The sequence below is a fragment of the Onychostoma macrolepis genome, chromosome 15, assembly GCF_012432095.1.
Source record: "Onychostoma macrolepis isolate SWU-2019 chromosome 15, ASM1243209v1, whole genome shotgun sequence".
Classification (NCBI taxonomy): domain Eukaryota; kingdom Metazoa; phylum Chordata; class Actinopteri; order Cypriniformes; family Cyprinidae; genus Onychostoma; species Onychostoma macrolepis.
In genome coordinates, this window is record NC_081169.1 from 22,844,827 (window position 1) to 22,860,893 (window position 16,067).

Here is a 16,067-nt window from a genome sequence, read left to right on the forward strand (position 1 = left end):
TACAAAGTCTGGATAGTGACCAAAAATATTAAAATAACTCCAAGGCCACATGTCATTAGATAACTTTGCAAATAATCGGCCTGAAATTTGTTTTCCTCTCTCACTCCTCTCTCTGTCTGGCTCTACACAAATAACACTTCGCAGCTTGCAGCGCGCTCTCTCTCTCGCGCTCAGCGCAAACAACAACACTTGTTCGTGCGCGCGGCAGCCTGCTTGATATGCACGCTCACAGCCGCACGCTAGGCCATCGCTTTCTGCCAGCCTTGTGATTAATTAACATCCAGTTCGTAACCCCCCAAATTAGCGCCGGAGCACACGGGCTAATGAGCTCACTGTGATCCTGTAGGTTACAATAACTCCATCAGACCCAGCTCAGAGACTGCGCATCGGACTACAGTTGCGCGCTAAAGTTGTAACAATGATAGACTGACTGATAATTAAATGGGTCAGACCAAGGCGACTCGTCACACTTTTGCTCAGGTTTATTTTTGAAAGTCAGTTGCTGTATAGGGTCAAAAAAAAAAAAAAAGCTGTTGAATATATTTATTATTGTTGGACAGGAAAAAAGATTCACTGAACACATGTTGACCTTTCGTCAACAATAGCGGGGCATGTTGTCACACGGTATGAGGTAAGTTGTCACAATGAGTGTTAAATTGTAGGCTATTTAATGGACTGTATTGGAACTTTATGAAATTGTATTTTCTCGAAATATTTTCAGAATCAAAGAAAGACAAGTATATTGTCCAGTTCAATGCCCTACACTGCAGTTTTCTGCTATTTACTGCAATATGCCTATAATATATATATATATATATATATATATATATATATGTATGTGTGTATAGTAGCCTATATACACTGTTTTGAAGGACATAATGCATTAATTTTTTTTTAATTAAAAATCTAATTTAAGAGGTGTTTGAACTAGAACCAACACAAAACTACTGCTGGAAAAAGCCTGCATTTGTATAACTGGACTTTTGCGTCACAACTGTATAGTTATATATTTATTTCCCTGTGTGACAACTAGCCCCAGATTTGTACTGTAGGTCTGAATGTCAGAAATAACAAAATAAGTCATTTTTTGAGTCAGTGTGTCAGCACTGTAGCATATTTTCTGCTTAATCATATTGCAATTAGTGCTTTTTTTGTGACACAGCTTGATATCATCAGAATTTAGGCCTCATAAGCCTCATTTTGAAACTCCATTATGCTGAGTCTTTCAAAATTGCTAGGCTGTAGTTCTAAATGCACAAGTACTTGTTTCAATCACTTAAGAGTTTCTGTACAGAACTGGATGAATTCCCAAAATACATGTTTGTCGTTGAACACAGGACTGGCACAAGGTGGGCAGGAGGGTTTTGACAAAGACATTGGCACCCAGACGGAGCCTCAGGTGCTGTTACTGCTGCATCTCAGACAGCCAACTGCACAGAGAGAGTAAAAAAATAGTATAATTTCAGAAAATATTTAGTTTGGTATTTATAAAACTATAAGAATAGCTAATATTTGCAATTACCTTTAAGTAAAATCTGTGCAGTTAAAAATATAAATTTTTAAATTATTTTTTAATAAAGATTTATATTTTATATAAAAAAATAGTCAAATATGATTTTAATTATATGTTTAACTTTATAATAATTATTTAACTTTATATAGATTTATATCATGCTACATTACACAGAAATATAAAGACATTAAATCCATAAAGGGCTGTAAAACTATTAGCAAAATAAAAGTTAAGTGACACATAATGTTTGTAGAGAAATTACAATTCTTTTGAAACTTTAAACCAGGTTAACTATTTGACCCCATTAACAACTCTGTTTAAACGAATGCACCGACAACACGCATGTTTCTGCGCTCACGTGTTCGCATGTGCACCAGTCCATACCCGTCCCACGGGACGCCATTAATCCGTCCCACATCCGTCGGCCATTTTCATTGGGTGAGGAAGGGGGGTATCGAAGTTTTTAGTTCGCTCTTTAAAACGTGAAATGCCATATTTATAAGCCCGTATTTATAAACACATTTGCATAGATCAAGATGAAAAAGTTGTTTGAATTGGGGGGCCATTTGCATTTGGCGAAACATATGGCAGAGCTGCGGAAGCCACGGGCCATGCCTTCATTAAGCCAGCTCCATTTCATCAGAGCGGAGCGCTCCCCACCACGCTCCCCCGCCGAGCCGCCTTCTGTCCCCGAAGGTTCCACTGACAGGGGACAATATGTCCCCAAGGTGAAACGCACCCCGGTCCCAATGATTATTTAATCTGACTCACGCACCGCTCCTTAAGGGGAAGGGACAGAGAGGGACAAAGTGGTGCTTTTTTTTTTAACTTGTCGTATGGAAGCGCTGATCTACAGGTGAGGCAGCTGACACGTGTTGGCTGAGGATAACACGGTGTTTAGTTTGGCTACGAGTGCATGCCGAAGGAGACGTGGGAGTTGGGTAGCGCACGTTTATGGCATGCGGTCTCCTTTGCTTTTTCTCGAGCCTAGCAATAAACAGAAGTGCATGTACACAGTCATATTGTACACAGGCATGGCACACTGGATTACAAACAAGTTCACTGAATTCTGTCCTTTACGTATGTAATATATTAGGCCTTCAGACCCAGGAAGGCCTATAATGTGTACCTGGACATAGCTATCTATTAGCATTCCCATTCATTAATTTGCCGTATGTTTAGTCTTATTAATACAAATGTTAATTAATGTCATTTAAATCGAGACATTATTTGGTAATATCACATATTACCAACTCTAAAATGGTTCGAATTAAACATTTTCCTTGTTTTCAGTTAGCCTTTGCTAAGCTAACAGCTTAGCCTTTTAGCATAACATAGTGCTAACTGGTTATAAGCTCTTGTAATTAGTTAGAACAAGGCATGGCAGTAATATTAATACATTTTTGCAGACATGAAGGATTTTTTATTTCTTATTTATTTTTACTTTACTCTGTAGCCGCAGGAAAATGCTGATTGGTTGATGGCACCACAAGAACGAACCCTTTGCTAAAAACTGTCCTGAGCTGTGATGTGGTAAGGAACAAAAATCCATAAAAAATAAGGACATAATAAAAAATGATATATATAAATATTATATACATGTATATGTATATGTATATATGTGTGTGTCTATACACTGCCGCTCAAAAGTTTGGGATCAGTAAGATTTTTAATGTTTTTTAAGGGAGTCTCTTCTGCTCATCAAGGCTGTATTTATTCGATCAAAATACAGAAAAAACAGTAATATTGTGAAATCTTATTGCAATTTCTAATATTGGTTTCCTATTTTAATATACTTTAAAATATAACTTATTTCGGTGACGCAGTGCTGAAATTTCAGCATCATTACTCCTGTCTTCAGTGTCACATGATCCTTCAGAAATCATTCTAATATGCTGATTTATTATGAGTGTTGAAACTGTTGTGCTGCTTCATATAGTTTTTTGGGACATGTGATACTTTTTTCTTTGATTCTTTGATGAATACAAAGTTAAAAAGAGCAGTTGTTGTATATTTGAAATTGCAATAATATTTCACAAAAAAGTTTTTTTTTGTATTTTTGATCAAATAGATACAGCCTTGATGAGCAGAAGAAACATCTTTCTTTTTACTGATCCCAAACTTCTGAGCGGCAGTGTTTGTGTGTATATATATGTGCTGTCAAACGATTAATCGTATCCAAAATAAAAGTTTTTGTTTACATAATATATGAGTGTGTACTGTGTATATTTATTATGTATATATAAATGCAAACACATGCATAACATATTTTTCTTAAATATATTCATGTTTATATATTTATATAGAATATAAAATATAATAATATAAATATATAAATGTATGTACATGTAAATATTTTCAAAAATATATACCTAATGTGTGTGTATTTATATAATAAACATTTACATAATAAATAAACACAGTACACATACATGATGCAAACAACAACTTTAATTTTGGATGCGATTAATTGTGATTAATCATTTGACAGCACTTATATATATATATATATATATACACACACTGAACAAAATTATATACATTTTAGAGTGGCCTTTTATTGTGGCCAGCCTAAGGCACACCTGTGCAATAATCATGCTGTCTAATCAGCATCTTGATATGCCACACCTGTGAGGTGGATGGAGTATCTCGGCAAAGGAGAAGTGCTCACTAACACAGATTTAGACAGATTTGTGAACAATATTTGAGAGAAATAAGATCTTTGAGTTCAGCTCATGAAAAATGGGGGCAAAAACAAAAGTGTTGCGTTTATGATTTTGTTCCGTGTGTATATATGTATGTGTGTGTGTGTGTGAAGTGTCCATATCACATTAATAGCCCTTAAAAATCTGTTTAGTAACTCGTTTAGTATAATTGAATATTGAAATGTTTTATGTGATATAATTTTGATTTTAATTTATAAATTATAATTTATGATTTAAATATTTGCAATTGATATTTTGCATAAAATTATGTTTTATCAGAATATATAGGTCCTTTTTTTTTTTTTTTTTTTTTTTAACTGTCGTCACTGATGCTTTTGCCTCCAGAATGGTGCAGTTACAACATCTTCCAGCAGAGACAGAAGCTACGTGTCCTGCTTTTTAAAAAAAAAAATTTTAATCTGGTTTTGTTTTGAAAGTCATTTAATATAGGCACAAATATCTGTTGAACATTCCCGTAATTGTTGGCCAGAAAAAAGTATTCAGTTATGAATATTGAACATACTGAACTTCGTCAACATTAGCAGAGTGTTATCTCACTCTATGGGGGAAGTTGTCCCAATGGCAAATTTAGGATATTTAATGGATTTTTAGAGCTTTATCCTATGAAACTTTATTTTGTGAATAAAGGTACAGCAACAGGTATAGCACAAAAATGTCAAAGAATTGTTCTAGCAAATAGAAACTGTGATTGAGTTGTCTGTAATTTTATTTGAACATATATTACTATTGTATGATTTTTGCAATTGATGTATTGTATAAAATTGTATTTAATCAGAATAGTGTGCATGGCTACTTTCGAACTGCCATCAGTGAATACATATGCTTTTCCCCCTCCAGATTGGTGTAGTTATGGCATCTACCAGCAGGGGCAAATTTCTGAAGCTAACCAGCGAAACCTTGACCCCATGTTCAGACCTGAACATAAACAGCTTCTTGTGTTTGTGTGCTCAACTCTCATAAAAAGCCTCTTTAGCAGGTGGGTTAAGGTGTTTGGACGTGTGATAACCACTCTGGTTGTAGCCTTTCATAACCATGTGTGTAAGTGTTATTCTCAGTGCTAAAACTCACAAGCAGAGGCATAAATAGACTCTTCTCTCTCCAGGTTTTGATGCTGGCAGATTTCTTGGTATTTGCAGAACTAATTGCATTTTCACTGTTACTAAATTTAGGCCCAGGTGTCTGTTATAGCATACGGTCCAGATATATCCACATATGACCACCTGTGGGTTTAAAAAAAACAGATGCAAGTGTTGTTAATGTTTTTCATTTGGACAAGACCACCTATTGCCGTTTATATCATGAGAGCAATAATTCAGTTAAGATAAAAGTGTAGGAAAGCGCACAAGTGTGTTTTTGCCCTGTGAAGTTCATAATGAGTAGCTTGTTGTAAGTCACAGTTTCAAACTTCTCCAACATTATCCTTCCTCCTAGTTACATTTAGAAATTATATATTAAACATAAGACATGTCAAATGTTTGCTTCGATCATTCGGTTGAAACTTTTCATGGACAGCTTTCCTTCTGACAGCATGATAAATGACTTAAAACACATGAGATCGCATCAGCCCTGGAGAAACAGACTTTATAAACACTGGGCTTCGCTGTTAAATACACATCCAATTCAAAATACTAGTTTAATTAATCTGCCACTATGATAATGAATCCAGTTGAACCAATAACTAGACTTCTGCTCGTTATTCAGGGCGGCAGTGGCGGTGAGTTACCCTAATATTTTCTTGTCGCTTAACTGAAGTTTAGATCCGAGGGCTTGCGGTATAGCTGCTTTATTAAGCCACGATTCTACATATTCCAGCTGGGAAAAAGCATCCAGTCCTTTTAATAAGTAATGATTGCCGAAGATCAGAGGAACCGTACAGTAGAGCAAAACAAGTTAAGCGCGAGTTTTGATAATGATGCTTAATAATTCAAAGTGTGTAATTATCCCTTTATGGGGAAGCACAACAGCGGAGTGATGCTGAAGGCACGTTGGCAATTAGTGCAAGATCGAGGTCAACAGATCAGACTTGGACCTGGGTGAAGGGTGAGGTGGTGACCATTTAAGAAGAATAAATTTTAATCTTGTCCTGTTTATTTTTCTTCTTTTTAGCCACAAAATGTTTCGTAAACTAATCCAGATCAAGGGTTTATTCTCTCATCCAACTTAGTGAGGTACATCCTGAGACGCTTTGTAAGGAGTTCAGAATGGACTCTGGTTGAAATTTTTATTTTATTTTATTTTATTTTATTTTATTTTATTTTATTTATTTTATGTATGCTGGACCATAATAATATTTTTATTAGTATTAATTAATTATTTAATAATGTATGTTAGATTTTATTTTATTTTATTTTATTTATTTTAATGTATGCTGGACCATAATAATATTTTTATTAGTATTAATTAATTATTTAATAATGTATGTTAGATTTTATTTTATTTTATTTTATTTTATTTTATTTTTATTTTGCTCAAATGTTCCCATGAATTTTTTTCCCCACTGAGGTTTAAAATGAGTCAAGATGTTATCTCTTCATGGAGAGACAGTTTCCTAATTTTGACTTTGAAAAATCTTTAAATATCTTTGGTAATGGAATATTTAAAATAATTCAAAGTTTCGCTGCTTTGTTATTTTGTTCGACCTCGATATCAGAGTTCCCTTCTTTCTTTTTTGTTTTTTAAATTCATTTTATTCACTTGTTATCTTGAGGTCTGAGGTTATTTGATGTTATATTCTCATGGAGGGACAGTATGCTTACCTACTTTTGACTGTAAGCAATCTCTTGAAATCTCTTTTGTAATGGAATGCATTTGTAACATAATTCTAGGTTTCACTGCTTTGTTATTTTGTCCGACCTCGAGCTCAGGGTCCCCTTCTTTCCTGTTTTCTTCATGCCGCTCTTGACTTTGCCCAGACCTCTTGTTTCCCACATTTTGGTGTTGCCAAAGGTCTTGAATTTGCAACTCAAATAATTGGGATTAATCGTCTCGCTAATCACTGTATTTGTTCTCCCTCCATTTGTGTTTCACAATACGTGGGGAGGAGAAGAAGGGGAAAAAAAGCTGAAAAGAATCAGTTCTCCTATTAAATCACTATCTTTCAACAAGCAGCTCTCTCTATTCACGCGAGAGGGCATTCAACGAGGGCTGCTTGGCACTCATTGTTTGGTTAAATGAGTAATCATAACATCAATGAGCCGCTGAAATGCGACGCAGAGCACATTGACAACCTTTGTGCCCCCGTGAGGAGGGGGGAGCTAATTTGATCACCGCGATCTGGGCTTCTTTCAGCCACGCGCCACCACAGCCAACAGCTGGAGGGGGTCGGTGCCCCGAACGCACGCCAAAAAGACGCTACAGATGAACCATGATCAAACCTCTATTGAAAGAATGAGAGATGCGCCTCAATAGCCTCGGCTTTTACAGGACGCCACTTTCAAAAGCCGCAGCGCTCTCGCTCGTGGGCTTCAGGCCAGTATCAAGCACCGTTTCTTACTAGTGTCATGAAGAATTGTCTCACAATCGGTTGTTCAGCCCTGTGAACCCTAATTGCCAGATGGTGGATATTTATCTCCCCCTTCTTCTCTTGAAAGTTGCATTAATTGTAGGGCTGCCCGGGGGCTGAGTCGCACTGATCAGAGTGATAGGAGACGCCGTGACCCTGATTAAACCCCCCACCCGCATCCAAACACCCTGGTGCCAGGCCTTCCCTGCAAAGGTGGCGCTGACGTTCGGAGGGGGTTGGTGCGACCGCCTCACCCAATCATTTGCCTATCAAGCCACCTGGGCCTTGACACTTCAGAGGGGGTGGGGGGAGCGTGCTTGCGAATGCGGGCGAGCTTCGGGGTGAATGACTCCGGTGCATCGGGGAGAGGAGGGTTTAGACCCCCTACACCCCCTCCAGCCCCTAACGGCTGCACCCTCTCTTCGAGCCTGGGCTCGTTTACATATCTCCCAGAGATGTAATTGAATTAAATGAAGCTTCTGGAGGGCAGCTGTGGCAGCTGCTGTTTGTGGCATGTCAAAAGGCCCGGCACTTTAAGAGCACTTGCATATGCTCCAAATTAGCAGGTCAGATAGGCGCACGCTCTCGATGACAGGGGCAATGCTGCCAGCGCAACAAGGGGCCCCGCAGCTGTGGGCAATTCAGCCTGATGGGCCTTTATCACGGGTGCATTATCAGTGTGGAAGTGTGTGTGCGTGCGTGTTGGTTAAAGGGTGAACCGTGTGTCAGTGTGCTGCAGGTCACTGATAGTACGGAGGACTAACTGTCCTACTGGAGGCTAATTATTTGTGTGGACCCTGGGTCAGCGAGTGATTTGAGTTTGATTTGACAACATTTATTAGGTGCTAACTGCTGTTTGGGTAGCTGGAACTGTGCGTTTTCATTTTGAGTCACCTTAGTGGCTCCACTGATATGCCTAATAGTTTCATTATGCAAACTGGAATATGTAAAGACAGTTATGGAAAGCCAAATACTTTGACGGATGCAGAATTAAAAGGGCACAAAAGCCAACCAATTTCAGATTGAAATCATTTTTTTACATGAAGTTATAATAAAAGTTTGGACACACATGTTTTTTAAATTTTGTAAACTTTTTATTATTATAAGTGGAAGTAAGGAAATTTTGTTGTTACTATTTTATTATTTTATTTTATGAAGGGGTTTAAATGTGTGCTGAATGTTTTTTTTTTTTGTCACTTAATTATTAAAAAAACATGCTTTTATGTATTGTTGCAGTTTTATGTATTGGCTGCTTTTCCTTGACTGTTTTATTTTATTTTTTTATTTATTTATTTATTATTATTATTTCATTTCATTGAAGGAGTTCAAATTATTCTGGATCTTTTTTATTTTATTATTAATTACCTAAAAACACAGTTTTTAAAAAGAAAAAAAAAATATTGTTGCAGTTCCGATGAATGTTGGATTCTGGTTGGCTGCATTTCCTGAATATTTTATTTTATTGTTTTATTTTATTTTATTTTGCTTCAAAACTAATTTCAAGTATAAGCATAAACACAAGCTTGTAAAATTTCATGAGAAAATTAAAAACAACAAAGCAAATTTATTTTCAGAACTTCACGGTTTAATTTCTCCAGGGTCAATTCAGTCAGCTTTCACTGATATTGCCAGAATTTGTACTCAAACCCCTGTAATCTACAGGGAAAATATTTACACATTGTGTAATTTGTGAGAAAAAGTGTTAAATCATTTCCATACTTGTGTCAATACTTTATGTAATGAATCTAATCGTATATTTGTCACACAGAGGTATCACTTTGCATGCCGACAAGAACTTGCTTTGCTTTGGTTTCCTGGGAGATGCTGTGATATTTGAATAATACTTGTCATAGACTAATCAGCTGTCGTGAACAATTACCTAATAGCTTGTCAATCAAAAGCTGTCAGTCAAAAAAGTGTTTTGCAATTAAGCTATTTTTATTCTGAATTGGCTGATGTTTATGAGAAATGCAGTCTTATGTAATTGCCGTGAGAGTTACCTGAGAGGAGTTCTGTCTAATTAGCCTCCAGTATGATTGAGAACCGACTGACTCCTGAACTCCCAGGATAATGGGAAGCAAAAAGCCTGGATAACACAAAAAGGTTGTTTATCATACCGTATTTATACTGTATACAGTTACGGCACTGCTTTTAATAATACCTCAATATTATAATTAGTTCTATTAATGTGAGTAACACTTTGAAATGAAGTGTTACCAAAACAGGTATGTCATTGTGAATCAGCAACAGTACAGAATGCATTTATGAGAATATAATTATAAAACCTTTAAAGGAATAGCCTAGTTCACTCAAAAATGAAAATTTGCTGAAAATACTCATCCTCAGGTCATCCAAAATGTAGATGAGTTTGTTTCTTCATTGGAACAGATTTGGAGAAATTTAGAAATTTTATGTCACTTGCTCGCCACTGTAGTGAATGGGTGCCGTCAGAATGAGAGTCCAAACAGCTGATCACAATAATCCACAACATGACTTTGGTCGATCAGTTAAAGTCTTGTGAAGTGAAAAGCTGGATGATTGTAAGAAACAAATCCATCATTAAGGTTTTTTTTTTAAATTTCAAACCATTGATTCTGGCCAAAATACCAATCCGTAAACAATAGCAATGCTTCTTCCAGTGAAAAAGTCCATTCCCTGTTGTCCTCTCACATAAAAATCCACCGACATATTAGTTTAGAACTGTTTTGGACTGCTTTTGCTTGTAAACAGTGCTTGATCTGTGCATATTTCTCTCCTGATTCAGGCAAGACGACGACTTCACTGCAGAAAGTAGATTTATGGGTAGAGGACTTGTATTTTAGCCAGAAGCAATGTTTTTAAAGTATCTTGGTGGATTTGTTTGACACAGCTTTTTGCTTCACAAGACATTAACTAATGGACTGGAGTCGTGTGGATTACTTGTGAATTATTGTGATGTTTTTACCAGCTGTTTGGGTACCGTCAGAATGAGAGTCCATTCACTGCAGGATCCATTGATGAGCAAGTGATTTAAAGCTAAATTTATCCAAATGAAGAAATAAAATTTTCAGTTTGTAAATGCAAATGATCATAAATTGTGCCATTCTAAACCTGTCTTGTCAAACACCAAACAAGATGTACACCAAAATGCTTAAGCTGCTTTTCCCCATTCACTTTTATTGAATGGGGAAAAGCAGCTCAAGCTCCAAAAAGCATTATTAAAGTATAATAAAAGCATTCCATATGACTTGTGCACAATATTCAAAGTCTTCCAAAGCTATGTAATAGCCTTGTGTGAGGTTTTTGAGAAATTCAAGTCATTATTCACTGAAAATCTTGCCTTAAATCAATTCACTGTTCACTTTTTTTGTAGGAAAAAGAGCAGCTTGCGCATCCTGCTATACCCTTCAAAAGACACGAGGGTGAGTAAATGATGACGAAATGTTCGTTTTTGGCCGAACTATCTCTTTAACATCATGTCATTTATAAATGTTCTTATTGTGAGGTCTTGATCGTCTCTCTTTATATGCGTTGGCCGTCATAGTTTAAGTGGAGGCCCAGTGCCTTTATTGAGGCTCTCAGTTCCAATTAGATGTTGTGTAAAGCACAAAGTCTGTGACTCAGCTGTTTGCGCGGTGCGTTATAAAAGAATGGCAGCAGAGCGGCAGCAAACAGCGCCGTTAAAAATGCATGAGGTGCTACCCAGCGCTGCTCTCGCTGCGTCGAATAGAGCTATCACGGCTGCCTGTTATCTCCAGAACCCCCAGGTAGAAATGGTAATGATACTACTTAACACCGCTGCACATATGGAGGGAAAATGGAAATGCCAACAGCACCTCAACTATAAAGAAAATCAAATTGAAATATTAATCCGCTGATTAATATAACATTATGAGAGCCCATTCTCTTTGTTGTTTAACAACAAAGGATTGCAAAATAAGCAACTGCCTGAGAGGTAAGGGGTTTAAAAGAGTCCCACTGAGGTGTTAGGATCCCTTTCAAACATCATTACCACACATAATGTATTCACTTCCACAGTGCTGAGGTTTTGATATTGATGTTTACTCATTTATTTTTTAATTAATGTTCTTTGTTAATGAATTCTTTGATGAGAGGCATTTTGTAAATCATTATCCTAAGAAGAAGATGAAGGAAAAAAACCGTTCTCGATTTTGCCCGTTAAACTTGAAAACGCAAGGTGTAAGGGGAAAAAGTTGAGCGTTGAGTTGTGGGTCATTATTGAAAGTTTTTCTTTTTAGGGTCATTAATTGTTGTGTCTATTCTGTGTGTATCTTCATGTTATTTCGGGATTTCAGTTGGGACATTATACGGCCGATTGCAAACAACGTGCTTAATTAGACAAATGCAGAAGTTCAGCGCTGAACCTGCGGCGAAGTTTGAGGGCTCCTCTCATTGACGTTGATCATTTTAGAGTACTTCATAGAGTGTATAGTCAAAATGGAAGAAGATGTGAAGTCCTCCTCCTACAAACACTTGACTGACAAAAATCTCCATCACACCTTTCAAAAAGAAAACCAACAAAAAGGCTCAATAATAAGGACTATTTTCTGCTGGTGTAGTCGGGCCAGTGGTTCAGATATTTACTTGCTCATCTGAAATGTTTATATTTGACATTTATTTTTAGAAATTTTTAGAAAATAGTAACATTTCTGAAAGGTTTATTATTTTTAGTATTAAGTTTATTAAAAACTTGTGTGTGTGTGTATATATATATATATATATATATATATATATATATATAATTATTATTATTATTTTTTAAGTTTATATATATTTTGCATGCAATTTTTATTTTTATAATTTTATATATTCTCTTCAAAAGTAAAAAAAAAGGTCTTTATTAAAAAACATTTTCTTTGCAACAAAATTTAAATTATACAGCTGTAATACAACTCATATATTTATGAACTCGCTGTTGGTTTGTATTTTTTTTTAATACACGATAAATGATGGTTTCAAGACTATCAAGCCATTTGTACAATTTTAATGACCAATCAGCATAATTTGCCAATTTTCACCATCTCAAAACCGACCATTTAAGCTTGCAAGGCAAAAAATTGATGTACAAGAATGACTATAAAAGTTTTAGTGGCATCACAGCACTGGCCCAAAAAAGCAAGTGACTGATCCAAAACGTCATGTTACTTTGTCAGAATCAGTATCAGCTTATACACTGTAAAGTGATAAGTTGACTTAACTTAAAAATTTTAAGGCAACGGGTTTCCTCAATTTTTTTTTTAAGTAAATGATAATTAAAAAAGTGTTAATTGAATTGTCAAGTTCACTTAACTTTTTTTTTCTTTTTTAATTATGTACTTAATAATTTTAAGGCAACGGGTTTCCTCAATTTTTTTTTAAGTTAAGTCAACTTTCACTTTTTACAGTGTACTTTTCTAGCCAGTTTCGAAACTTCATTTTTATGTTACTGTCTCTTTAAGATGAATTGCTTGAGCTGTGGTATTCTTAAATGCTTTCTTAACTATACAAACTTGTGAGAAAGTCAATTTGAGTGGCATTTTCCTTAAGCTGGGTGCATTTTGACACTAAATTGTACACTTTATTTTAAAGAATGCTTTAAAACTGATAGTATGAAACCATTCCAATTGACTTCATCAGTTAATCTACATGACTGAAACCATTTGGGATTTGTCACTTAAATGGTACATTTAACAACAACAAAATCTGCAATCTGGATGTAATGTCTGTTCCCTTTGAATTCATTCAGAGATGCTCCAGAAGAGTTTTCAGCTTCAAAACCGCAAAAGTTCTGTAGGCAGCACTCAAGTTTCATAGTCAAAATGTGGCCTTTTGCCATCCCCTATTCAGCTTTGGGTTTAGGAGAAAACATGCATTTTAGTCTTTGAGACAAAGGAACTGTATTTTTTATTTTTTTTGCTTCACCCCACGAATGACTGATTGTGTTTGCAGTACCCCACATACACCATAGTGCTATTTTTCTTTCTATCTTTCAAGCCAGTCTAAATGAAGCCAAACTATACAGCCTTAAAGGCACATTCATCACAGTGCGCCTGCGAGCTCAGTGCAGATGTAATGCAAGTAACTGATTGCTCTCTCTTTCTCATAGGAAAAAAAAAAGAATCTCGACTAGAATTAGGGCTTTTCATCGGCAAATATATTTCACTTGTGATTAATTGCAACACTCAAATCCCGATCATTTTTACACAAGAGAGAGCATTTCGGCTTTGTAAAATTGATATAAAGAAAATGCAAATCGTTGGTGTTCTTGGCACCAAACATATGCTGCCACGATGCCAACAAGCCTGCCCCTGACGATCCCAGCTGGAAGCTTGCAAGACGTGCATTTGGCAAAAGACTTTTTTCCACCCCGTTTTGCAAATGATCGGCAATTAATATGCCAAGCATCCAGAGCTTATTCTGCACCTGTTTACATGCAAGTTTAAACTTTGTGAAATGCATTACACCATACTGAAGGTTCAAATGCCTTAGATTTGTGGCGATTTGTCCAAGTTGGCATTTCTATAGCATAGACAAGGAATGAAAATGTGTGTAGATACATACAATTAGATTTAACTATAGATTATATGGAAAAATATATGGATTGTTCAAGTTGGGATTTAGAATCAAAACAAATATAAGCAACTGAACCTTGTATGTAAAGTTTTATTTATATATTTATATTTATTTATATATATATATATATATATATATATATATATATATATACTTTTTATATTATATACACACATATATGTAATGTAAAAATAATAACAATATACATTTTATGTAATTTTTATATAATCATAAATGTTTTTGAATACATTTTTTATTAAATATTTTCCGCTTCCGGCTTGTCCATCATGATCCTCTTTCATGCCTAGTGGCATCTTTGGAACTTTCTTAATCAGGACCAGTAAAAATCCAAGCATGAGCACCTGTGAGTAAGCATTGTAAAACTATTTACATATTTCCAGTCAGCCATTTTAGGAAGTTAAAACTGTGGTCAATGCAAATTAAAATTTGAGGGTAAAAGACAATATTCAAATGACACGCTTGCATTTGTACAACTGGAAATCGGCCAAACGTATTGCGCACTCCCAGCTCACAATTCAAAATCCAGCATTATTTCTCTCTGTCACCATAATATGTTTTCTTTACATTTGAAATATGCACTTGTATAACATGAAACATACGGGACACATTACAGTCACACTTATGAAGATGTTATGCTGTACGATGCTATAAGTGCTTCATGTAAGATTTTCAGGCTGAAAACTGCGTCTAGACGGGGGACGGAGTGGGCTGTGTTAATCTTCCTCTCTCTCTTCTCTCACAGATCTTCCTCACTGCACTACTTATGATGGATAGGAGGCCTTAATGAGCTTCTTACAAGCAATTAAATAATCAGGGAGCCCTGCTGTTTGCCGATGAGGCTTTAGAGAGCGCTGACAAACGGTGGGCCATCAGCGCTCCAATCAACAGGACATGGCGCTCAGTGCTGTCACCAATGCTATTTTAAACAATGACTCTCTGCACTGCCGAGAAAACACTCATAGGAATTATGCTCACAGGAGTGGGAAAGTTTTGTACAGGCATTTACGTCAAGTGTTTTGCAATTGTATCTTTCTTGGCCGCACAGATGCGCTGTAACAGTTTGATGTGTTAGTGTGTTATTCATTTTACCATAGTAAATAGCTGTTATTTTATTCATGGAACACAATAAGGGAAATTTTGAAGAATCTTCCTGCAGATCTTTTCCAGCAAGTGTTTGAGAAGATTTGAGAAGGGAAGATCATCTATGCGTAACAACTTAAATTTCAGCCTGTTTCCAACATAAATCTATCATATGGCTTTAAATATTTTTTTGAGTTCTATGGGCTACATTTATAGCTATGTTATAGGAATTTTTGTAATTTCTGGAACTTTTTCCGTGAAAAAATAACAACATAAGGGTCTGGAATGACATGAAATTGGTTAAATAATGACAGATTTTTTTTATTTTCCAAAAGTTTGGAATCAAGCAGATTTATTTTTTTATTTTTTTATTTGTAAAAAAAGGAAAAAGAAGAAAGAATCAAGAATGCATTAAATTGATTAAAAATTACAATAAAGAGCTTTATAAAATATTTCTATTTCAAATAAATTCAAATAAACAGTTTTTCAAAGAATCCTGAAAAAACTTTTTTTCAATATTTTTTCAACATTAATAACAATACAAATTTTCTTGAGCACCAAATTAGCATATTCGAAAGATTTCTGAAGGACTGTAATTTTTGTGAGCTTTGCCATCTCAGGAATTACATTTTAAAATATCTTTAAAATAATTAAATAATTTAAAATATTTTAT

At 35.5% G+C, this 16,067-nt stretch overlaps 1 long non-coding RNA gene across 1 annotated transcript; it reads left to right on the forward strand.

Annotated features, from left to right (window-relative positions):
- The first annotated feature begins 285 nt into the window (after window positions 1-285).
- On the forward strand, window positions 286-15,829 carry LOC131520632 (uncharacterized). Its single transcript, XR_009266103.1, has 6 exons — window positions 286-631; window positions 1,338-1,399; window positions 2,970-3,046; window positions 5,077-5,215; window positions 11,094-11,142; window positions 15,057-15,829. It is a non-coding gene; the product is annotated as an uncharacterized LOC131520632 (long non-coding RNA).
- The last annotated feature ends 238 nt before the right edge of the window (window positions 15,830-16,067 follow it).